General features: G+C 40.5%; 1 protein-coding gene and 1 pseudogene across 1 annotated transcript in view; both read right to left on the bottom strand.

Annotated features, from left to right (window-relative positions):
* The window catches only part of LOC127537569 (carbonyl reductase [NADPH] 1-like), a 36525-nt gene extending 18632 nt beyond the window's left edge, over window positions 1-17893 (bottom strand). The window contains exon 1 of the mRNA XM_051960168.1: window positions 17795-17893. The gene's annotated coding sequence lies outside the window, so the exon portion shown is untranslated. The remainder of the gene's footprint in view (window positions 1-17794) is intronic.
* On the bottom strand, window positions 443-17893 carry LOC127537568 (carbonyl reductase [NADPH] 1-like; annotated as a pseudogene).
* Window positions 17894-26416: the final 8523 nt, after the last annotated feature.

Genomic DNA, 26416 nt, shown 5'->3' with positions numbered 1-26416 from the left:
AAAGCCTGAGCTCCACCAAAGCCGTCAGGACACGTTTAATACAATCAACCCACATTATGCACAAGTTATAGATTTCAGTGATTTAACTGTGTTGTGGAGCTGGTTTGGTTAGAAATGTAAACTTTTTTTATCAGCTCCATATGTGGACTCTATAAAATAATTCAAAGAGCCTCTGTTCCCACCACTACTTTGACATGAAAAACTTTTTAAAATAAATTCTTGTCACAAATCCAAAATTAAATTAACCATGATTTAATGTTAAAAAGCATGAGTGTGTTTTGGACACTTTTTTCAGATACTGTAAATGCATTTCATCAGATTCTATCCATCTTTTTAACACAGGGTTAAAAGCATATGTTCTTTGATTCTCAATGCCTTTGGGTGCACAATTGGCTAAATATATGAGCTTACCAACAGAAATCTGAGTCACAAACAAAGAACATTTACAAGCTGCATTTATACTTTTATTTAGTGAGTTATCAAAAGTATTTTACATTGGAGTGCAGTGTGTTTAACTGCATTTGTTCTTTCACATTTTAAGGAAGTTCTTCTGACTTAAAGTTCACTTAATGCTCTGACATGAAATCGTAACATCTCAATGTTAAAGCTTCTTACTGTAGTAAAAAATGCATTGTGGTTAAGGCAAAGTTATGTATTTCCATGTAACATACAAACTGATAACAAATCATCTCATGAAAACAGCAGTTAGTGTGATTAATTTTGTTAACTCAGCAGACAGATGCACAATCGCACACCTGTTGGTCACAAATTAGTACAATATCCTGAAATAATATTTTGGTTTTAATACAAGCAAGTGCTGAATCCCAAAAGACAGAAAAAAACTAGTTGAGAATTATGTCATTGCTTGTTCTGTAGTCATACTGCATAACTTTTTAGGGTTAAGAAATACTTTGCATTAAAGTTTTGTGGTAATTAGCTGCTTAAGATGAGACGTAGACAGTTGCACGCCGAATTTTCTTGAATATTTTCACCACGTCTGAACCTCTTTGTCAGAAACAAACTTCCCGTGAAGCTCTGTGGTTCCAGGAGGCAGCAGGGCCAGATACACCGGAGTGATGGCGCCCTCATCTGGTGACTTTGGGGCTTTGTCACCCGCCATATCGGTGCGGACCCACCCTGGACAGCAGGCGTTCAGCAGGATCTGGAAAAAAAGATATTCACAATTAAAAAGTTAAATTGGAAATGAGACTTAATTGGATACATCATCATCATCATCATCATGTGCCACTTTCATTCCAAAGGTTGGCCACCATAGATCTCCATTTGTGTCGATTCTCCACAGCTCTTTCTCGCTCAAGATTCGCTTCAGGTCTATTTTCTGCGCCGCCGCTTTAAAACCTCGTAAATTCACTGTCGTTGAGAAAGCTCCAGACAGGAAGTTATACCGGAACTTTCAAAATAAAACACAATGTACGACCTCTCGGACGTAAATTTTTTCCTATATGTTGTTATTACGTCACCTCCGGAGGCACGAGCATCAGGTTAACAGGGTCCCAGACAAAACACGACGCCATGGATGAAGAGAAGCTGATCACTGAAGTGGAATTTGAGATCAAAACATAAATAATGTACTCACCCATGCTCGAGGTACTATAAATCACAAAGCAATGTGGCTGGGACAAGCAGAGCGACCTTGTAGAAGTGAAATGAGCTGTGGTTTATTTATTTTCTGTTTATATCATGTGTCGTTATCGTGTGATATCGCTATTCACAAGAGAGCCTCTCCGAGGAGCGGCCCTCCCCCTCCGGATGGTGCGCCGCTGCGCTTCCAGTGTGCTTTGACTTTCGGAGCAAGACGGTTGTTCTCAAAGGAGAAGAGTGGAAATCTCTAGTGTCACAGGTCACCCTGGAGGAATACCTGAAAAAGGCTTGCAATTGACGACTGATACCATGAAGAGGTGATGCTTCCACCCGACATGCCACCACTCAATCCATCAGTGCACCAACTTGACGTCTGCCCACCCAGGTGGATCGATGTAGAGAAAACTGCATAGAGCAAGGGCCACATCAGCACCAGGTCCCAACGGGGTACCATACAGGCTCTACAAAACGCACCAAAGGTTCTACAGTTCCTCTGGAAGCTGATGAGAGTTGTGTGGGGAAAAAAAGAGATCCCAAAAGCCGAGCGAAGAGCTGGAGTGATGCTTATTCCAAAGGAAAAGGATTTTTCAGAGATTGGCCAGATCAGCCTTCTTAACATCCAAGGAAAAATCCTCTTTAGCGTGGTCGCTCACAGGCTAGCAGGACATGGGGCAATGAAACGAGTTGATTGACACGTCGATCCAGAAAGCGAGCATCTGAGGCTTCTCTGGTTGCGTGTAACATGCCAGCATCATCTGGCACCAGATCCAGGTGGAGTGCAACACAGTCCTACACTGAAGCAAAAAGAGCTGTGGAGAATCGACACAAATGGAGATCTATGGTGGTCAACCTTTGGAATGAAGGTGGCAAATGATGATGATGATGTATCCAATTAAGTCTCATTTTGCTTCAGTGTAGGACTGTGTTGCACTCCACCTCTTGATGTCATCACTCCATTTACCTCTGTCTTCCTCTTCTTTAGGAGTTAAAGAGTTTTCCAGCACTGCCACACAGAACATGGCCTGCATAACCATTTTCCTTTGTATTAGATCACACACAAGGCTCATTTTTGAATAAACTCTAACACTATCTGTTCAACTGATTTTCAACATTCTCCTAATGCACCACATTTCAAAGGAAACTCTTCCGGATGTTTTTTGTGAATTGTCCTGCCTTACATCCAAAAGCAAGTACAAAAAACAGCATCTCGACAGTCTCAGTTTCAGTGAAATGTTGAGGTTTCTATTAAGATCTGTTGTGTAGGACTAGATGTTGATATCACCTTCTTGCATACATGAGATACCTAAGACTCCGTGGGATGGTCAAGTGAGTGAGGGCATCCTCTGGGTTATCAAGTGAGCGCCCTCCTTCATCAGTGTTGCGCTGATAGGCCCACAACACCTCTTGCCGTTGTACTTCCTGCACCACAAGCTTATGTCTTTGGGACGGAGTGCCATTGCTCCAGACTGGAGTGTTGGCCCCAAGGCCAAGACCACCTCTTCCTTGCTACAATGTCCCTGTGTCTGAGTGCTGCCTTTGCCTGCTCTGTTGTCAACTTTGGGGCAGCTTGAGCTATGACTGTATCACTAGACTCTGTAGCATCATCTCCATTCTTACTTTGACGTACTTGTACTCCGCAGATAAGGTGGAGATGGGCAGATCTAGAATTCCTTTGCCATAGAACCCAATACTGCTTAGGCACCTGGGAATGCCAAGCCATTTTCTTGCGTAGAAGCTAACCAGTCTCTCCAGCTTTTCCACCTCAGACAGTGGTACTTCATACAGGGTGAGTGGCCACAACAGTTTGGAAGTAGCCCAAACTGCATACACCAGAGCTTCAGCCTGCCAGGAAGCTGGGTTCTATCAGTGATCACTAAGCCGATGGTTTCGTCCTTCTTTAGCTGGTGTACTTGCTCTTTGTCTTTGAGGGAAGCATCAGACTATACCGGCCCAGGCTTTTCAAAGGTTTCCCTGAGGCAGCTGGAATAGTCTCATTGCCAATGTGAAAGTGATGGTCTGATAGTTTTCCCTTGATGATGGAAATGGACTTGCTTGGCTTTAGCTTCATGCAAACCAGCTCATTGTTCTCTTGCAGCTTGCTCAGCAGTCAACCCGTGCAGGCCTTGGTTGTGGTGAGTGTTGTGAGGTCATCCATGTAGGCTTTGACTGGCGGCTGTCTCAGTTCAGGTTCTATTCGCTGTTCACCCAATGAGATGCCTGAATTCTCACCTCCATTGCCATGGTGATCACAAGCGGGGAGATGATGCAGCCGGCCATGATTCCCACCTTCAGGTCTTGCCATGCTGTGGTGTACTGTGCTGTTGTAAAACAGAGCTGAATGTCCTGGAAGTAAGCCTTGACAAGGTTTTTAAGAGTTGCTGGGACCTTGAAAAGGTCAAAGGCTGACCCCAAGTGGTTGTGAAGAACTGCACCAAAGGCATTTGCAAAATCCAGGAAGAGCATATGAAGGTCTGATCCCTCCTTCTTGGCAACCTGGATCTGGTGCCAGATGATGCTGGCATGTTACATGCAACCAGAGAAGCCTCAGATGCTCGCTTTCTGGATCGACATGTCAATCAGTTTGTTTCATTGCCCCATGTCCTGCCAGCCTGTGAGCGACCACGCTAAAGAGGATTTTTCCTTGGATGTTAAGAAGACTGATCTGGCCAATCTCTGAAAAATCCTTTTCCTTCGGAATAAGCATCACTCCAGCTCTTCGCTCGGCTTTTGGGATCTCTTTTTTTCCCCCACAACTCTCATCAGCTTCCAGAGGAATTGTAGAACCTCTGGTGCGTTTTGTAGAGCCTGTATGGTACCCCGTGCTGATGTGGCCCTTGTTTTCTCTACATCGATCCACCTGGGTGGGCAGACGTCAAGTTGGTGCACTGATGGATTGAGTGGTGGCATGTTGGGTGGAAGCATCACCTCTTCATGGTATCAGTCGTCAATTGCAAGCCTTTTTCAGGTATTCCTCCAGGGTGACCTGTGACACTAGAGATTTCCACTCTTCTCCTTTGAGAACAACCGTCTTGCTCCGAAAGTCAAAGCACACTGGAAGCGCAGCGGCGCACCATCCGGAGGGGGAGGGCCACTCCTCGGAGAGGCTCTCTTGTGAAAAGCGATATCACACGACAACAACACACGATATAAACAGAAAATAAATAAACCACAGCTCATTTCACTTCTACAAGGTCGCTCTGCTTGTCCCAGCCACATTGCTTTGTGATTTATAGTACCTCGAGCATGGGTGAGTACATTATTTATGTTTTGATCTCAAATTCCACTTCAGTGATCAGCTTCTCTTCGTCCATGGCGTTGTGTTTTGTCTGGGACCCTGTTGACCTGATGCTCGTGCCTCCGGAGGTGACGTAATAACAACATATAGGAAAAAATTTACGTCCGAGAGGTTGTACATTGTGTTTTATTTTGAAAGTTCCGGTATAACTTCCTGTCTGGAGCTTTCTCAACGACAGTGAATTTACGAGGTTCTAAAGCGGCGGTGCAGAAAATACACCTGAAGCGAATCTCCAGCGCAGTGGCGCGCTGGCACTTCAGGGACGTGGCGCTGGCGTTCCGCAGCACGTGCAGTGAAAATTGTCTGATAGAAGAGAATGGGTTCTAAGTGCTGCGCAGTACGATTCAAGAGCGCAGCACGGCACGGCGCTGCGCTTTCGTGTCATGTGGAAATTGGGGGTAAGATTTTGCAGAGATCAGTGTTGAACTCCTTCCACACTGTCTTGTCGCACGATTTAGGCCACGTGACGAATGGCCTTTGTCCCTGGATCATCTTTTCTGCTGCAGGTCGTACAGGGTCTGGTTCAGGTTGTACTCTCGTGCCTGTATCCTGCTTCTCAGGAACAGGGATGTTGATGTCCTGCAGACTCGGGTTTGTGTCCTGCTTTCTTTGCATTTGGGAATGGAAAGGAAGTCTTTGCATTCCCAACACTTGGTATTAGCATTTCTAATTCTTCTCTTAAATTCTTCATCCACTTTCCCATCTCCTGTTATTGCTGTTCCAAGCAACTGGTATTCAAGGACTTGCTCTATATTGCTACCTTCTGCACTGGTGTTGTATTTCTAACACACATTGTCTTTTTTTTTGGCATTTAACTCCATTCCATAAGCTTTACATGTGGCGCATAGAGAGTCTATCACTGCCTGCAGTGACTGGATATTGTTGGCAAGCAACGCTGCGTCGTCTGCATATCTGATGTTGGTTATATTGATTACACAATTGGATACAACACCCCCAAAAATGCATTTAACAGTATTTCTACTGCATTTTATCCCTTCAGTCTATTTAAAATTTTAATAAAAATGTGATTTACCCCATCATTTGGTCGCTCCTTGGACAGACGACGAGCCTGAATCATGGACAAAGTCTGCAGAGAAACACACATTTAGAATCACTATTTTTATAAATATGGCATTCGAGAATCATTTGGGACAGAATTTATAAAATCTTCAGGGTCTAGATATCAATACAAATCTATCTTTTCTGACTTTTCCTTTATATTTACAAATTTTAAGACCCTAACATGTAAATGGTAAATGGTCCATATTTATATAGTGCTTTTACTATACACACGTGGACAAAATTGTTGGTACCCCTCAGTTAAAGAAGGAAAAACCCACAATTCTCACTGAAATCACTTGAAACTCACAAAAGTAACAATAAATAAAAATTTATTGAAAATTAAATAATCAAAAACAGCCATTACTTTTGAATTGTTGATTAACATAATTATTTAAAAAAACAAACTAATGAAACAGGCCTGGACAAAAATGATGGTACCTCTATAAAAGATTGAAAACTATTTGACCAGAGTGACATGATTAACTCAGGTGTGTCATTTAATTGACATCACAGGTGTTTCCAAACTCATAATCAGTCAGTCTGCCTATTTAAAGGGAGACAAGTAGTCACCCTGCTGTTTGGTGAAAAGGTGTGTACCACACTGACCATGGACAACAGAAAGCGAAGGAGAGAATTGTCCCAGGACATCCGAAAAAAATTATAGACAAACATCTTAAAGGTAAAGGCTATAAGACCATCTCTAAACAGCTTGAAGTTCCTGTGACAACAGTGGCTCATATTATTCAGAAGTTCAAGACCCACGGGACAGTAGCCAACCTCCCTGGACGTGGCCGCAAGAGGAAAATTGATGACAAATTGAAGAGACGGATCGTTGGAATTGTATCCAAAGAGCCCAGAGCAACCTCCAAAGAAATTAAAGGTGAACTCCAAGGCCAAGGTACATCAGTGTCAGATCGCACCATTCGTCGTTGTTTGAGCCAAAGTGGACTTCATGGGAGACGACCAAGGAGGACACCACTGCTGAAAAAAACTCATAAAAAAGCCAGACTGGAATTTGCAAAAATGCATGTTGACAAGCCACAAAGCTTCTGGGAGAATGTCCTTTGGACAGATGAGACCAAACTGGAGCTTTTTGGTAAGGCACATCAACTCTATGTTCATAGACTCAAAAACCAAGCATACGAAGAAAAGAACACTGTCCCTACGGTGAAACATGGAGGAGGCTCAGTAATGTTTTGGGGCTGCTTTGCTGCATCTGGCACAGGGTGTCTTGAAAGTGTGCAAGGTACGATGAAATCTGAAGACTATCAAGGCATTCTGGAGAGAAATGTGCTGCCTAGTGTCAGAAAGCTTGGTCTCAGTCGCAGGTCATGGGTCTTCCAACAGGACAACGATCCAAAACACAAGCCAAAAACACCCAAGAATGGCTGAGAGAAAAGCGTTGGACTATTCTAAAGTGGCCTTCTATGAGCCCAGATCTGAATCCCATTGAACATATGTGGAAGGAGCTGAAACATGCCATTTGGAGAAGACACCCATCAAACCTGAGACAACTGGAGCTGTTTGCTCATGAGGAGTGGGCCAAAATACCTGTTGACAGCTGCAGAACGCTCATTGACAAATACAGAAATCGTTTAATTGCAGTGATTGCCTCAAAAGGTTGTGCAACAAAATATTAAGTTATGGGTACCATCATTTTTGTCCAGCCCTATTTCATTAGTTTGTTTTTTTAAATAATTATGTTAATCAACAATTCAAAAGTGATGGCTGATTTTGATTATTTAATTTTCAATAAATTGTTATTTATTGTTACTTTTGTGAGTTTCAAGTGATTTCAGTGAGAATTGTGGGTTTTTCCTTCTTTAACTGAGGGGTACCAACAATTTTGTCCACGTGTGTACCTGCAAGGTACCCAAAGCGCTTTACATGATGCATCACATTCACCCATTCACACACACATTCACACACTGATGGCGGAAGCTGCTATGCAAGGCGCTAACCACGACCCATCAGGAGCAATTAGGGTGTACTCAGTCGTACCGTCAGGCCGGTTTTCGAAACTCCATACGCTGTTTCTGGCCAGCCGTCGTCCTTGTGTTCTCCTTTCTTGGTCTTGGCAACGAATCTCTGCATCAGTCCCACCAGCTCTTCCTCTGTTATGTCCTCACTGCGAAATCGCTGCTGCAGAGCCGGACTGCAGTTGTTCAAAGTACGAACACCGACGAAGCTGGAGACGTTCACAACACGACCTGAAACACAAAATACAGGACGTCTGAAGCTGCTCAACAAACCTCAATAATCATCATCTTAAATGCACAAAAACCAAAAAAGTTGTGATCAGATACAATGGATTCAGAAAGTGCACACATTATAATGTTATAGATTTCATTTTAAAATGTATAAAATGTTTGCTTATTGCTACACACTGCAGTAAAAATATGTTTCTTGTTTAAAAATCATTCGTAAAGGTTAAGTTCTCGTATTTCTTTGGCAGCAGGTGGAGCTTTGACTTTTATTGGGTTCTTCTTTTTTAGTTTCTGTAAACTTTGTACATCTGGATTTGAGCAGTTTACTGAATTTGCTAATTGCCATAGTTCTGGTTTCTGCTGACATGCTCTGTGGCTTCACTTTGACTTTGGTTGGATCACCCTGGAAGACTTGTCCTGAAGCCACTCCAGACTTTTCTTGTCTGTTTGCTTTGGGTAATTGTTGTATTTAAAGGTAAACTGTTGTTGTTCTTCAAGTATCTTTCTCGTATTCAACCTTTTTTCAGTTCTGTAAAGTCTACCCATTTCTGCTAAGATTCCCAATCATAACATGATGATGCCGCCACCATGCTTCACCTTAAGAATTAGCAGGTCATGGAAAGTGAAGGCAAGATAAACTTTTTCTTTGTGCTTTCAGAGTCTCCTAAATGCCAGGATGTCTAAAGCTTTGTTATAAATAAAGACTGGCGATCGTGTTCAGCAAAGATTTCTTCCATTTCAGCAATGCCGATTCTGCCTGAGAGCCCTAAAATCATTAAAAAGAGTCTGATACACAGTGGGCTGGGACCTGGAAATCTAGAAAATTTGACCCCCTCCAAATTGCTTTTATTTTTGTTTTTCTTATAGTAGAATAAAAATCCAGTTCAACAAAAAAAAAATCAAGTCAAACGGTCTATTCTTTAAAAAGTTAGGCCAGTTTGAATCTCAGGAAATGACACATTCCACAGGCGTCCAATTGAGCTTTTCATTCTATTTCTTTTTGAGAAATTAATAATTTTTACCTGAGATTTTAACAATATTCAGGTTTACCTGCTCCAAATTTTCTTAATTGCTTAAATTTAGAAGATTTCTGCAAAGTTTGAAAAAATATAGTAAATTTTCACTCTTTTTTCTGAGACTATTTTCATGTACCACCCAGAATATTTTCACTTGCCATAAGCCAGATATGGGAAAGTATATACTTCCTGAAAGAATAGGATGTCAGGTGTTAAAAAATACAAGTGTCAGAAAATCTGGCTTATGGCAACTCTCACAGATCAAATTTTACTGAAGAAGGTCTAAGTTCCCCTGTGTGGACCTTGGGCGATTGATGTTAACACGTATGTATCGAAATTGTAAGTAGTACTTCTAATATACACATACTTTGCAGTATAAAAAGACTTCTAGATGTCTCTAAGTGTAACAACTGCCTTCAAATTTTGAAAATGGTCGTTTAAGGCATCAATTTAGGGCAGATTTCATTAAAAATTCTTGAAATTTGGTAGATTTTTCCAGTTTTTTGTCACAATTTTTCCTTTTAAGGATTCACATTTTTGTATTTCTCATTAAAACAAAACTACATAGAGCAGTGAAATAGCTTGCAGAACTAGTTTTGGTTTAGAGAACCAAAATGCACTTATCTTTACTTGTACTGCATGGATCATAGTAAAAGATGGTATTCTGTTCATAGTAAGTATTAGCTGTAGGAAATTTCCCAACAGATAAACACCCAATGAACATGACATTATGTAGTTTAAGTAATATCTTTGTGAATAATTCATTAGGTTACATGGTTAAGTTCAGAGAAAAGCTTTTATGTCCTGTGTTATGATAGACCTATGGAGGATAACTAACTTCATGTTTCACTGTTGTGTTTTTTGTAAAGTAGTCATTTACTCTGCATAGAATTAGTTAATAAAACATTTGAAGGCAATATCATGTCTCGCCTTTCAAATTTACATTTAATCACCAAATTCCATCGGTGGAACCCTACACTTATGTCCAGAAAAATCTCCCTGCAGCCTTAACTTTTTAATATAATTTAAAGATATCTTTTTAGATGTATTCCCAAGTATATTGCGGTTGAAATGAGCCCTCAATCACTACCAGGGGATGATTTTTAGCCAAGATATTACATTTTTTCCAAAAAATAAGCCGAGCAGCCCACTGTGTGATAACTGAACAAATTCACAGAGACTTTCTGGGATTTTGTATCATGGTTGTCGTCCTGATTTGTTGTTTGACAACACAGGCGTGTTTCTAAATTTACTCCAATCTGGTCGTCGTATCGCAAGGATAATGAAAAGAAACAGGGTGTACTGCATGAGTCTGGATAAGTTCTAAATCCACAACATTTTTGTGTAGTTTGATCATTTTGTCCAGGACACTGAAGTGTTGACTTGAGCAGACAGCAAACTAAATCTGTGTGTTCATACCTCCGGCTTTGATGAGAGGCAGGAAGTGAGTCAACATGTCTCTGGTGGCGAAGAAGTTCGTCTTCAGGGTCACTTCAGCCTGGACAGCAAACGGAGTCTGATCTGCCACTGTAAAGAAAGAGTGAACAAGTTGTCATTAATTTATAGTTCCAAATGGGAAGAATATCTGACAGTAGTTCAGTAATGAATGCTAGGCTTGTCTTGGGAAAATAAAAGCACTCAGGGCTGCACCATATTCGTTTCAGCATCGATATGACGTGACGTGTGGATGCCCAACTGTAAAAAGTGTAATGTTGATAAGAGAAGAACACAATTAACTGGGATTTAAGGCTTCTTAGATAAATTTAAAAAAAAAAACTCTATTCACAAGATTTTGTTAACATACAAGCTTCACATGAGCACAACAAAATAAGTCAAGAACTGGAGACAAACAGAAATGCAGCATCACTTGAATGGAAATACTTCATTATGTTCAACAAAAAAAGGTCTTTATTTGGCAATTACATCATTGCCATTGCATGAGATAATGCAATTCGTTTTTTAAACAATTTATATCACCACCATACAAAGCTTGCAAAATGAGTGCAAAGTTGGATCTGAATGCCATCCAAAATCAAAAAAGTACAAGTGTTAAATGGCTCCACACAGCAATTTTCATCTTTTATTTTAAATTATTTTTGATTTTCAATGCAGATGCCCTCCTTATAAAACAACCTTAATTGTTCTAAAATGATCAATTATTTCCTAATAGAGCTATTCAAGTCATCAGGTGCAAATTTGTGTATTTTTCTCATATTAATGCATCGGGGTTTTTTTTCAATATTTTGCAGCACCAGTGCACGTATATTCTCCAGCTCATGTAGTTATTAAATTCCTGGATTAGATAACACTTAAACACATTTTGATGTAAATAAAAACAGTGCAGCCCTATTAAAAATATGACAAATAGTGGTAATGATGGGTCAAATTATGCTAATGTGTGTTTTAAATGTTAATAGCAGCATAAGACTGCAGATTGGTGCCATAAGCTGCATATCTAAGCTGTAGTAGTTTAGTCTTTCTGCCACAAGAATTTCCTTTGAGATGAGTAACGTTCTGTTTTATATTAAGCATCAGTGTTTGCTTCAGTGGAGTTTCATATTCATTCAATGTCGTGTATATTCTCACCTTTGAATGCGATCGCAGCGTTATTGATGAGGATGTCGACTCCTCCGTATTTCTCTTTGAAGAAAGCTGCTGCAGCTGTGATGCTGCCTCAGCATCATTGATGTCCAGCTGAATGAAACTTTGGATTCAGTCCCTCAGAGGACAAAGACTCACGGCTTCCTCACCACGACCACTAAGACAGGAGGAAAACTCTTATTTACTGCATTTTATCGTCAGTAAGACACAGATGTGCAATGTTTTTCAGTAAGTACTGCTTTGCTCTTGATTTCAAAAGGTCCTAAAAACACATTTCAGCTACTTTTAGTGATTTATTATCAGCCAAAGTTGGAGGATTCTGATGTTCTGTACTTTTATCTGAGCTCTTCAAACAGGTTTCAAGCTGGAAGGAGGCAAAAAGTCATGATGAATCGATTAAATCTAATTACATAACAGCTTCACATTCTTGATGAAGCGGATCAGCAGAGTTGTTTTTTTAAAGCTAAGCTCTTAACTGGAAAAACTTGTCTGGAATATTACATTTAACCATAAAATTGATATAGGTTTGGTATTGGTTTTCAAGGGTATGTGTTACATAAAATAGCACAAAATGTGAAAGAAGTGCAGAAAGATGAACTCATGCACACTGTGACATGTTCCTGTGCAGGTGTGACCAGGTGAGCGACCTACACGTCTCTGGATGTGAGGTAAACGTCGCCCTGGAACTGCTTGCAGAGTGCTCGGACGATGGCCAATCCGATGCCCTTGTTGCTTCCTGTTACTACGGCAACCTTCACTGACATGTCTGCCAAAAGAGTAAGAAAGGTGTGAGGTCAAATATTAAACACTCAGACTGATATTGCTCCACCTTAAACACACAAACCAGCCTTAAGACTTATGACACAGTGACTTTATCGTTTCTGTGAAAGTAAACTCTTTAGACCTTAACCCTACAGATATGTAGGGTTAAGGTTAAGGTTTGGCTGAGTCATGATGACAATTTCAGGGAGAAAAATTCAAATATATTTGTCTAATAATACAGAAAATCATAAACAAACCATGTGAAAATCATAAAAATTTCGTGACAAAAAATAATTAAAAAATGCACTAAATCGCTTGGAATTATAATCAAAACACAAGATGTGCAAGGATTTGTACTTTAAAATGATAATTTAATCATTAAAAAAAATAAACTGCAATGACTGTCTGCACTGGTTTTGCAGGTCAGTTTTGCAATTTTTTTTTCAGAAATTAACCTTTAATTTAAACTGCCTGCTTTATTACGTACAGGGTGACCCAAAAGTTTGGAAACAAAGTTTAACTGCAGTGTCTATTTGAGTTGGGGGTGCATGAATTCACTCTTATTTTACCCATTTTTTTATAGCATAATAAAATAACTTAAAAGCATAGTATTTGCCGAGTGCAATAACTCTGAAGAAAATGAATAGAACCATAAGGTCCAGGTATGCTGGAGCATAACTTCAAAATGCAGGCCATCAGTGTCAGATTTCAAAACTCTTGATGGTAAAGCATCTGACAGTTTTAATTTTTTTAAACATCCAAAAGTACCATGAGGCAACATTTACTGGCCAGTTTGAGGAACCTTCATAAGCATGAATGAAGATACATTCCAGAAGATACCAGTGTAACCAGTTGGTGGAAACGCTCACAACTTTGTATATGAAACAAACATGAACATGTCGAAATATGTTTGTTTTACACTAATCTGTTACTCTTCTGAATATATCTGTGGTACTGATTTATTGAAATAACATTATATTATTTGGTTTATAGACTTTACATTTGTTTCCAAACTTTTGGGACACCCTGTATGTAGCTTCAATGTGTGAATTTAACAATAAAAAAAACAATAATAAACTACTATGTAATTTCAACACTGACTTTGGCTGTTGGTTTTGGAGGAATTTTGCAGGTTTGTTTTGCAATTTTTATGTTACATTAACCTCAATTATAACAAATAAATGTGATTTCAATAGCTAAACTATCGGGTTCATTATGCATTTAGCTTTAATGTGTAAACTCAATAATAAAAACAATTTTAAAAAAATACAATTACTACGTATTTTCAGCACTGTTCTGACCTCATACTGCTGGTTTTGCAGGTTAGTTTTGCAACTATAGTGTTAAATTAAACTTAGACATAGCAGTTAAATGATAATACAAAGCTATAAACTGTCTGCTTTATGTTGCATTTCGCTTTAAACTTAGACAGAGCAGTTAAATGATAATACAAAGCTATAAACTGTCTGCTTTATGTTGCATTTCGCTTTAAACTTAGACAGAGCAGTTAAATGATAATACAAAGCTTTAAGGTCCGTGCATGAAGTATAATTCGTTGTTGTTGCTCACACTGTACAAAGAAAACACTCGTTTTCGGGGGTATTTCCTATTTCACTGACGTATGGAGTGATTAAGCAATTCTGCACAACACACCGACCGCTTTCCCCTTAATCCCAAGTTGGACAATGAAAATTGGAAAAAGGAAGTCCAGAGCCTTCAAAGTAAAAGCATGGCATTTCGAATGCTGAGTATGAGACGGTTGTAGTTAAGGAGAAGAAATTAAAAAGCACAGCAATATCCTACATAATTAACATAAGTCGTAACTAATATGCAGCAGTGTCCCACGCTATTGCATCGGAAGGACACCCGACAGGATCAATAAAACTAGCTAGCTGTGGTGGCTAATTACCAGCCATAGTGCTAAATATTTTTTTTGGAGCTAATGTGAAATGTGGGGAACACCGTGTTATTTATGCTTAACCACAAGGTGGGCATCACTTCATTAATACCCAATAAGAGGGCATTGACATGACTGAAAAATCCGGCTGGTGAATGTGTGACTTGGAAATCCCCCCGAAGAAGAGACGAGCAAACACACCGACCTTGATGCTTTTAAAGCAATTCTGCAACTCTGATTGCGTATTAAACTGGAGTCTGCACTGCAAACAACACACAGAAAACCAATAAAAATCCTTAAAAACTATATATATATATTATATATTATAATATATATATAATTAATATATATATATGCCAAGAAGGTCAGGAAAAATACAATAGAAATAGTGTTTGGGTTGCAAAAAACTTCACTGTTATTTTGCGGATTGTTCCTGTTTGTTAAATTATACAAAAACTTTTCACAAAGAATTTGCTTTTTTGTTGTTGTTTTGGCTTGTTTTGCAGATTTTCCTATTTTTGTAGTTTTAAATTAAATATTGTACTAAAAATTACTAGAAAAAAAATCTTAAACACTAGACATTCCATAACTATTAAAGAGAATTAACTGTTATATTACAGATTTTACATCTAGTGCTCAATTTTACAATGTTAAAGGGATAGTTCGGGATTTTTGACATTGAATCTTTATGGCATCCCCGTCAGCAGTGTTGTTCATTCACACAGACTTACTGCCGACAGCGTCTGGTGAGCAGAGATCTTTTGGTCCAGACGAAAGTAGTCCGGCAAGTTTTGCTGGTGTCACGAAAATAAAGCATTTTCTTCTCAAAACCAATATGTGTTCGACAAGAGGGATATATTTGCATTACAAAACCGTGTCCACGAAAAAGTCAGACCTCGTAAACGCTGGCACCATTTCTTCTCCCTTCATATCACTCCACGCTGCCTCCAGCTGGCAGCCGCGCAGGTTTCACTTTGTTTACTGCTCGTAAAGTTAACAACAACATGTCTGACTACGACAGCGACGATGAATATATTGACTTTTAGCATTCAGGCCCAAGGGGATATCTTTATGACCCGAATATACTGCAAGCCGACAATTCACCAGATGGGAGTTAGAACGGGCAGAGATCGAGAGAGAGATGAGAGGTGGACAGAGAGTGGAACAAGTTGAAGTTGGGAGCCAGGCTGGAGGCCGCTGAGACACCGGGCCCGGTGACTGATAAATGGTGGAATGTACTTGTTTCAAAGTGCGATATAATGCCGACAGAGGTGGAGTCCTATTGCTGCCACGAATGGGATCTCATCATGCCACAGATGCAAGACCTTTCAATTGATGAGGAGGCCAGCTTGCCAGCTCCTGTCTGCATCGCACATCATAATGACTTCCCTGCACTCCTGAATGAGGGTGTGTTGCAGACCTTTTTCCACATTCCTAAAATAAACTGGAAGAAGCGTCTTCAGTTTTTTTGGTTGAATTTTATAACTTTATACTGTACAAGTGATCTCTCTCTCTCTCTCTCTCTCGCTCTCTCTCTCTCTCTCTCTCTCTATCTGGTGAATTTCGGCTTCATAAAGATATCCCCTTGGCTGAATGCTAAAGTCAATATATTCATCGTCGCCGCTGTCGTAGTCAGACATGTTGTTAACTTTACGAGCAGTAAACAAAGTGAAACCTGCGCGGCTGCCAGCTGGAGGCAGCGCGGAGTGATATGAAGGGAGAGAAAATAGTGCCAAGTGTTTACGAGGTCTGACTTGTTCGTGGACAACGGTTTTGTAATGCAAATATATCACTCTTTCGAACACATATTGGTTTGAGAAGAAAACGCTTTATTTTCGTGACACCAGCAAACTTGCCGGACTACTTTCATCTGGACCAAAAGGATCTCTGCTCACCGGACGCTGTCGGCAGTAAGTCTGTGTGAATGAACAACACTGCTGACGGGGATGCCATACAGATTCATGTCAAATATCCTGAACTATCCCTTTAAAGAAAGAAGAAAGACTGTTAAACACTGTTAAAGGCAGTGAATGGTGTGAGAAAAAATATGTAAAAAAAAAAACAGTGGAATATAGTATTTTTCAAAAAACTGTTAATATAAAAATATAAACTAAATCTAAAAATTTAAATACAAAATACAATTTATTCTTTTAAGTGTATTTGTTGAACAGGTTGTTGGTTTAGTTTTTTTTTGTTATTGTTTAACAGATTTTCCCAGTTAAATTGCACACTGTTATAAAGCAGCATAAAATCAATAAAAATCTCTCTCTATATATACATGTTCTCAATAGAAATTAACATTTGTACCTTTGCATCATGCTAATTTACAGATGTATAATCTAAGACTGTTGCCTCAATTTATCTGTCTAATTCATTTTTAGGTTTTTGAGTGCTTAATTCAGTTTATTATGTCGAGTTTTTATATTCAGCCATTAAAAACACAATGAAACATGAAGTTGAATGAACTCCCCAGAAATTTCACAAAACATTAAATTTATGATAAGCTAATATGTGCGCAGTTATTAGAGTTAAAACTAACCAGAGACTGTTCTTGATAGGAGTTTGAAGAAAAGCAGCATGATGGAAATTTTCTGTTTCTAACACGTTAAATCAAGTCATGCTTGTTACTTTCCATGATAATGGCATTTAAATTCTAACCATGACAAAGGTTTGTATTGAATTTAGTCCTTAAACCAACATTTACTCAATAGTTGCCACCTTAGAGATTGCCTTATGTTGTCTTCTTACTCTATAAAGAACTCTGTAGAATAAACGCTCCATGCGACACTGACATTACCAGCATACTATTTGCTTCCCCAGCGAAATATCTGCTGCTGATCACCTGCCCTCTTATTGGGTATTAATGATGATGCCCCACCTTGTGGTTAAGCATAAAAATAACACGCTGGCCCACATTTCACATTAACTCCAAAAAAAAATATTTAGCACTATGGCTGGTAATTAGCCACCACAGCTAGCTAGTTTTATTGATCCTGTCGGGTGTCTTCCGATGTCAATAGCGTGGGACACTGCTGGCATATTAGTTACGACTTTTTCAATTTTCATTGTGCAACTTGGATAAGGGGAAAGCGGTCGCTGTGTTGTGCAGAATTGCTTTTCACTCCAAGTGGTTTCTTTGTACACTGTGAGCAACAACAACGAATTATACTTCATGCACGGACCCTTTAAACTGTCTGCTTTATGTTGCATTTCGCTTTAACGTGTTAACTGTCGCCTCCTGCTGTTTTTTTACGTTACATAATGCTGATGTTCAGTTTTCAATATCTGCCATCTGCAAACGAAGCAGCTGAAAAATAAAAACAAAAAGCGAAAAAGAAAAGATGTTTCTTACTTGAGGCTGCTGTCGTTCCGCCGATTGAAGCTGCTGTGAAGAAGCTGAAGAGGGAATAAATGAGCTGCTGCTTCTTCTTCTTCTTCTTCTTCTTCTTCTTGTTTTACGGCGGTTGGCATCCAGCTTCTTGGTGCATTACCGCCACCTTCTGTTCCGGAGTGTGGACCAGACAGTAGACTTACAGACTTTACCCGACCTAGTTCAAACTATCAAATCTACAAACACACACTACAAAGACCAAACAAAAACCCAAACAAACAAATAAACAAAAAAAAACAAAAAAAAAACCTCTAACTTGCACTCTCCACACCAAGCCAACTACCACCCTTATTCCTATCATTATCCCTACCTAACCATCATATTCTATTATAAACCCCGGTCCCCTTTAAAAAATCCATCAGTGCCCTAACCTGTGCCCTCTCTTCCATACTTAGCAACTCTTTCAGTGTAAATTCCTGCACCCCTAACTCCTTTATCCTATCCATCAGCTCCCCTCTCTGCACCTCATATCTTCTACACCTCAGAACTACATGTTCCACTGACTCTTCCTCCTCCTGACAACCCTCACATAAACCAGTCTGGTGCTTCCCAATCAGTTTCAGTGTTTTATTTAGTGCACTATGCCCCAACCTTAACCTGGTCATCACACTCTCCTCCCTCCTGTGTCCACTACTCACCCTCCCACCTCTGACGCTCTTTTGTACCTGATACAGGTGCCTCCCTTTCTTCTCTCCATCCCACCTTTCTTGCCACACTGAGTTGCTTTTTTCCCAGATAATACTTTTGATTTCTTTCTTGCTGATCCTCAGATGCATTTCTATTTTCCTTTTCAGTAAAGCTCTCTTGGCCAGATCATCAGCCCTCTCATTCCCCCTCACCCCTACATGTGCTGGTACCCACAGAAACTTTACCTGACCCCCTGGTGAACAATTCTTGTTAGTGACTCAAGGCTGAATATAGGATGTCCTGACGGCTGTTTGAATGAAAAGACCTGAGGCTTGCTAGCACTGATGATGAGTCTGCAACACACTAATGCCTTTCCTGTCTTCTCCACCCACTGTTAGTGCAACCAAAACCGCCACCATTTCCACTGTGTATACTGAAAGATTATTGGATGTTCTTCTGTTGATCCAATTCCTCTTTCTGGTACTGTTACCCCGATCCTGTCACCCCTGTCTCAGGTTGCTTATGCCCCATCTGTGTATATGCAAGTAAAATTGCCTGTACTTTGTTAATAGTGTGACACTTAAACTCACCAACCAAATCAACCATGCCTTTCCCCCTCCTCTTAGCCTCTAATAAACCCCAATCAACCTCAGGCCACACTAGCATCCATGGGCACACCTGGATAGACTACCGTAGGACTAACTTTGAGGTTAAGTATTCCAAATCTTTTGCAATGTTATTTGCTTCTTTTGCAAAGTTTTGCCTCCGGCTCCTTTCACTCTCCCAGAACCCCTGCAAAACTCCCTTTGTCAGATGAGACTGATTGTGTCCTTGCAAGTGAGCCCAAGTAGTTTACTATTATCTGCCTTCTCCTAATTCCAGAGGCATCTCTCCCACTTCCACCTGTTAGAGCAGGAACCGGTGATGTTTTGACTGCCCCACTACAAACCCTCAGAGCCTGCGCTTGAATCACATCCAGTTTACATAATAAGGACTTGGATGCAGAACCATATGCCACACTGCATAATCAATCACTGGTCTTATCAGCGCTACATTATAACCGTTCAATGCTGAGCAGCTTGCTCCCCATTCTCTACCAGTCAATCACCTCATTACATTAATTACTTGCTTACACTTTCCTTCAATTCTCCTGATGTGCTCTGCCCATGTCAGCCGTGCATCAAACAAAACACCCAGAAATTAAATGATTTAACCCTTTCTAACATGTGCCCATACATCCTCAACTTCATCCCTTCCTCAATCCTTTTCCTAGTGAAAAATAGTGTCTGTGTTTTCTCTACTGAGAACCTGCACCCCCATTCATTCCCCCACTCTACCACTTTGTCAATTGCACCTTGGACTTTCTTTATTGCGTGCTCCATGTTCTTTCCTCTTTTCCATAATGCCCCATCATCCGCAAAGAGCGATCTCCCTATATCTACTGGAACTTTTAAAAATACATCATTTATCATGATAATAAAGAGCAGTGGACTTATCACACTCCCTTGTGGTGTACCGTTTCCCACTGCGTACTGGTTTGACAGATCTGACCCTATGCGTACCTGTATTTTTCGTCCAAACAGAAAATCCTTCACCCAATTGAAAACTCTCCCACCAATCCCCATGTTGTGTATCTTTATCAGCAACCCCTCCTTCCACATCATGTCATAAGCTTTCTCAATGTCAAAAAACACTGCTATTACCGATTCTTTATTTACCTGGGCCATCCTTATTTCCGACTCTAATCTAACCACTGCGTCCATAGTGCTCCTGCCTTTCCTGAAACCACTCTGACACCCTGCCAAATGTTCCCTCTTTTCAAGTTGATATGACAACCTTTCCGTTATCATCCTTTCCATTACCTTGCAGACAGTTGATGTCAGTGATATTGGTCTGTAACTAGTAGGTTTGGATGGATCCTTGCCAGGTTTTCTTATTGGAACCACTACTGCTTCTTTCCAGGCTTCTGGTAAACCTCCCCTCCTCCCACACTTCTGTATACATGCTGCCAGCAAACTTCACTAACCCTCCTTGGCCCCAAATGCTTTAACATGCTGCTAAACACACGCTGCATCCCATTCCCTGGTAGAAGTTGGGTCGTGACCTTTACTGATGGCCTCTCACCATTTCAGCCAATGTAAATGGCTCATCGATCCACAATATCATCTGTCCTTGCCCTCTTGGTTTAATAAACCCCTGTGATACTGAGCCCAATAGTTCTCTCCCGTCCCCTGTCTCCCCTCCTCTGACAAATTATCTGAGCTATGTACCTTTACAAATGCCTTAGCCATGACTTCTGCCTTTTCTCTGTTGGATACTGCTGACTCCTCTCCAGACGTTATGACAGGATAATCCCATTCCCTTCTTTCACCTCCCATCTTCTTAATCATTCCCCACACTTCCCCCACTGGTGTTGTTCTCCCTATTCTATCGCAAAAGTTTCTCCATGATGCCCTCTTAGCTTGCCGTATTGTTTTTCTCACCACTGCCTGAGCCTTTTTGTACCGAACTAAGTCCTGCAAGTTATGAGTCCTTTTAACTTGTCTGAATGCTTTATTCCTGTTTCTTACAGCCAGATGACACTCTTCTGTCCACCATGGTACCAACTTCCTACTCCTTTTGCCCTTACTTTTGGGTATAGCGCCCTCTGCTGCCCTTACAATCGCTGATGTCACCCGTTTATTTATTTCATCAATGTCTCCAAATATTTCTGTCTTGCTCATTGATTCCTCACATAACCTTTGAAACCGGTCCCAGTCTGCTTTTTGAAACACCCACTTTCTGATTCCCACCCTTTGCTCTCACTTCTAATCTCTCCCCTACAGAGCACAGGATTGGGTAATGATCACTTCCTATTGTTGAAGCTGTCCAAATCCCCCAGTTACTGACCCCTGCCATTGTGTTAGATACTAATGTTATATCCAATGCTGACTCGGTACCCTTGCTGTTATGTTTAACTGCTTGTCCCTCTTCCATACATTTATACAACTACCCAAATCCCTTTCATCCATCAAGATCTTCAATATACCCTGACCATTCACATTCCTGTCTGCGCCCCTCCCACATATGTATTGTGAGTCATTGAAGGTCCTGCCACTACCATATTGACCTTGTTACTGTCCTTGCCCTTTAATTTCCCTTAATAGCCTTTTGGGCCAAACTTAAGCCTCTTATCATGGGTTTGTAGTAATTAATTCATTGAACTACTTTCTCCCCCCTTTTCCCATATTTTCCTATCACAATACCAATACTCCTGATTCCACTCCCTTTTCCAGCAAACCCTATAAGGAATTTCTTGCTTAATAATGTTGCACAACCCCCACCTCCCCTTGACTTCTGTCACTCTCTTATTACTGTATACCCATATACCACGAAATGCAGATTTGGTTTTAACCATGTTTCCTGCACACACATTACATCTGGTTTTCTATTCATCTCTTTAATGAAATGTTTTGAATTCTTGACCATGAGCCAGCAAACTCCTAGCATTCCATTGAAAGGATTAATACCATAACGAGAATTAGCCAACCCATGGTGTTTCCTGACTTGATGATTAGTGAGATTGTCCCTCACTTCTTCCCATGTCAGTCCCACTAAGCCCAAGTGATGCACTGCCGCTTTAACAATCAGTTGAATTTTTTCACTTTTTGACTTTACCTCTGCTGTGCTGTTGACCACCCCTGCAATAAATGTTACCAGGTCTCTTTTGTCACATACATTCTGTCACTCATTCTTTGCCGCCCTATGTGACTCCCTAAATCTCCTTGAACGATAGTTTGGGCTACTCTGCCCCCTAGCCACTTTCACAGCTTCAGCATACGAAATCTTCTTTTCCACTCTCACTCTTTGAATATTATTTTCCCCATTTCATAGCCTCACATCCTCCATATGCCACGTTATGTGCACCTCCACAATTACAGCATTTTGGCTGCACCCCTGTCCCACACTCTCCATACTCATGATCTTCCCCACACCTAGCACACCTCCTCTTGCCCTTGCAGTTTTTGGCTATGTGTCCAAATCTTTGACAATTAAAGCATCTCAAGGTTTTGGAACATGCGTTCTCACTGGGTAGCTCATAAAACCTAGAAAAACTTTTTTAGGTACACTTTCTCCTTCAAACTCAATCAATACTGTCTCGCTATCCACTCTCACTCCTCCTTTTGTAGTTTTCATTCTTTGCACACTCATTATTTCCCCCCTTAATATTCTTCTTAAGCTCCTCCATACTTACAGTGTGTGATATCCCTGTGATTACTCCTTTTCCACCACCACTACCCTTCCCTGCTCCCACCCTCCCTGTGCTCACCACCTTGTTTTTCCCCAACTCTTTCAGTTTAAGTGCCTTATCAACTTGCTCATTATTAGTACACTTCACCAATAAATTGCCATCACTCAAGACCTTTGCAAACTGTATATCTCCTATTTTATTTGCCAGAATTGTTGTCAGTACAAAAGGGTTAAGCTTCTTCATGCTTTCCTGAGACTTCTCATTGAACCTTATGATAACAAACCAGTTCTCCGGTGTTTCCTTTCCAGTATACTCATCTCCTTCCTCCTCACTGTTACAACTGTCATCATTGCCGTTCTTCTTCCTTTTATTCCTTCCAATACTACCCCTTTCAAAATCATAGTCTCCCCCTCCCTCCTCGTCCATATCTGCCCAACTGCCCACTTCTGATCCATTCACGGAACAGTTGTGCTCAACCGCCAAGAAACTGTCTTCAATTCGACTGGGATTCCCCACACTCTGCCGATTACTTTTACTCCTTCCAATCCCAGCCGATGACGCCGCCATCTCCTCCAACGCTCAACCAACCAAGATCAAACTCGCCGGTAACAATACACACGTGGACAAAATTGTTGGTACCCCTCAGTTAAAGAAGGAAAACCCACAATTCTCACTGAAATCACTTGAAACTCACAAAAGTAACAATAAATAAAAATTTATTGAAAATTAAATAATCAAAAACAGCCATTACTTTTGAATTGTTGATTAACATAATTATTTAAAAAAACAAACTAATGAAACAGGCCTGGACAAAAATGATGGTACCTCTATAAAAGATTGAAAACTATTTGACCAGAGTGACATGATTAACTCAGGTGTGTCATTTAATTGACATCACAGGTGTTTCCAAACTCATAATCAGTCAGTCTGCCTATTTAAAGGGAGACAAGTAGTCACCCTGCTGTTTGGTGAAAAGGTGTGTACCACACTGAACATGGACAACAGAAAGCGAAGGAGAGAATTGTCCCAGGACATCCGAAAAAAATTATAGACAAACATCTTAAAGGTAAAGGCTATAAGACCATCTCTAAACAGCTTGAAGTTCCTGTGACAACAGTGGCTCATATTATTCAGAAGTTCAAGACCCACGGGACAGTAGCCAACCTCCCTGGACGTGGCCGCAAGAGGAAAATTGATGACAAATTGAAGAGACGGATCGTTTGAATTGTATCCAAAGAGCCCAGAGCAACCTCCAAAGAAATTAAAGGTGAACTCCAAGGCCAAGGTACATCAGTGTCAGATCGCACCATTCGTCGTTGTTTGAGCCAAAGTTGACTTCATGGGAGACGACCAAGGAGGACACCACTGCTGAAAAAAACTCATAAAAAAGCCAGACTGGAATTTGCAAAAATGCATGTTGACAAGCCACAAAGCTTGTGGGAGAATGTCCTTCGGACAGATGAGACCAAACTGGAGCTTTTGGTAAGGCACATCAACTCTATGTTCATAGACTCAAAAACCAAGCATACGAAGAAAAGAACACTGTCCCTACGGTGAAACATGGAGGAGGCTCAGTAATGTTTTGGGGCTGCTTTGCTGCATCTGGCACAGGGTGTCTTGAAAGTGTGCAAGGTACGATGAAATCTGAAGACTATCAAGGCATTCTGGAGAGAAATGTGCTGCCTAGTGTCAGAAAGCTTGGTCTCAGTCGCAGGTCATGGGTCTTCCAACAGGACAACGATCCAAAACACACAGTCAAAAACACCCAAGAATGGCTGAGAGAAAAGCGTTGGACTATTCTAAAGTGGCCTTCTATGAGCCCAGATCTGAATCCCATTGAACATATGTGGAAGGAGCTGAAACATGCCATTTGGAGAAGACACCCATCAAACCTGAGACAACTGGAGCTGTTTGCTCATGAGGAGTGGGCCAAAATACCTGTTGACAGCTGCAGAACGCTCATTGACAAATACAGAAATCGTTTAATTGCAGTGATTGCCTCAAAAGGTTGTGCAACAAAATATTAAGTTATGGGTACCATCATTTTTGTCCAGCCCTATTTCATTAGTTTGTTTTTTTAAATAATTATGTTAATCAACAATTCAAAAGTGATGGCTGATTTTGATTAATTTTCAATAAATTTTTATTTATTGTTACTTTTGTGAGTTTCAAGTGATTTCAGTGAGAATTGTGGGTTTTCCTTCTTTAACTGAGGGGTACCAACAATTTTGTCCACGTGTGTAATTTCTCTTCCTGCAACAAATCCAATAAATGAGCTTCAGTAGAACATCAACTGATATATGAAGGACTGAAGAACAACCAGAGGAAAAGGGGAGAAAGCGGGGCGGAGTTATGCGCAGGATCAGCGCGCATACCGGAAAAACAAGCTGAACACCACGTGGTCAGAGGGCTAATCATGGAGCTGCAGTGGAAGATAGCACAGAATAGATGATTTTGTTGTCTGTTCCAAGTAAAAATAGAAAAACGTGTTTTATCACGGCTGTAAGACAAAATTTGAAAACCACACTCAAACGTTGAAAGCACCCTCACACATTAAAACACAATACAACAAATAAAAACAAGTAAAGCACATAAAATAACTAAAAACACAGTGTGGTCTAGTTTGTGTTATTAAGAGAAGCTGTTGCAGTGGGGATGAAATATTTTTTGTAGATGTTTCCTGGTCAGAGGGGTTCTGTAGTGTCTGCCTGATGGCAGCAGCATGAAGGAGTGGTGGAGGGAATGTGAGGGGTTTTAAGTGATGAGGGTGGCTTTCCTCATCTCTGAGCGTCCATACAGTTCACACAGGGTTGGCTGGGCTGTTGAGTGATTTTTCTGGCCTGATTTATTATTCAGGAGAGTTTTGTTTTGTGTTTGATGGTGAGAAAGTTGAACCAGCTTGAGATGTTATAGGTGAGGATGGATTCGATGAGTAAACGAGGGTTAAAATGTCTTTGCTGACGTTAAAAGAACTGAGCTTCCTGAGCAGGTGGAGACGCTGCTGTGCTTTGTTGTAGACAGAGTCCGCGATCATGGTCAGATACTGCTGAGGACAGTTTTTAGGTATTTTATTTGTATTTTTATTGACTGTGTGCATCCGTAGGTTGTTGATAAATTTATGAATTCTGTGTTTTTGTGCTGTAAGGAGAAAAATGAGGGTTTAGTTATGAACTAAAGGCTCAAAGTGAGGTTTAGCTGATGTTTGTCTTGTTCAAATAAAACTTTAACTGTGGTTTGACATGTATTAAAACATTACTAACAGTGAAGTTACTCTACTAGTTGCTATTTTTTGTTGTTGTTCATGAAAACCTTCAGATTCTGCAGTTAAAAGACAATTTAGGTGCAACTGAATCTGCAGCCAGTGGCGTAGTGGTTAGCACTTTCGCCTTGCAGCAGCAAGAGTCCCGGCTTGCCCAGGATCTTTCTGCATGGAGTTTGCATGTTCTCCCTCTGCATGCGTGGGTTTTCTCCGGGCACTCCGGCTTCCTCCACAGTCCAAAAATATGCTGAGGTTAACGGATTACTCTAAATTGCCCGTAGGTGTGAATGTGAGTGTGATTGTTTGTCTGTATACAGGGTGACCCAAAAGTTTGGAAACAAATGAAAAGTCTATAATCCAAATAATATAATTTATTTCAATAAATCAGTACCACAGATATATTCAGAAGAGTTACAGATTAGTGTAAAACAAACATATTTCGACATGTTCATGTTTGTTTCATATG

This window comes from Acanthochromis polyacanthus, chromosome 15 (assembly GCF_021347895.1).
Source record: "Acanthochromis polyacanthus isolate Apoly-LR-REF ecotype Palm Island chromosome 15, KAUST_Apoly_ChrSc, whole genome shotgun sequence".
Taxonomy (NCBI): domain Eukaryota; kingdom Metazoa; phylum Chordata; class Actinopteri; family Pomacentridae; genus Acanthochromis; species Acanthochromis polyacanthus.
Note: the sequence above shows the minus strand (reverse complement) of the source record. Positions and strands in the feature narration are given on the sequence as shown.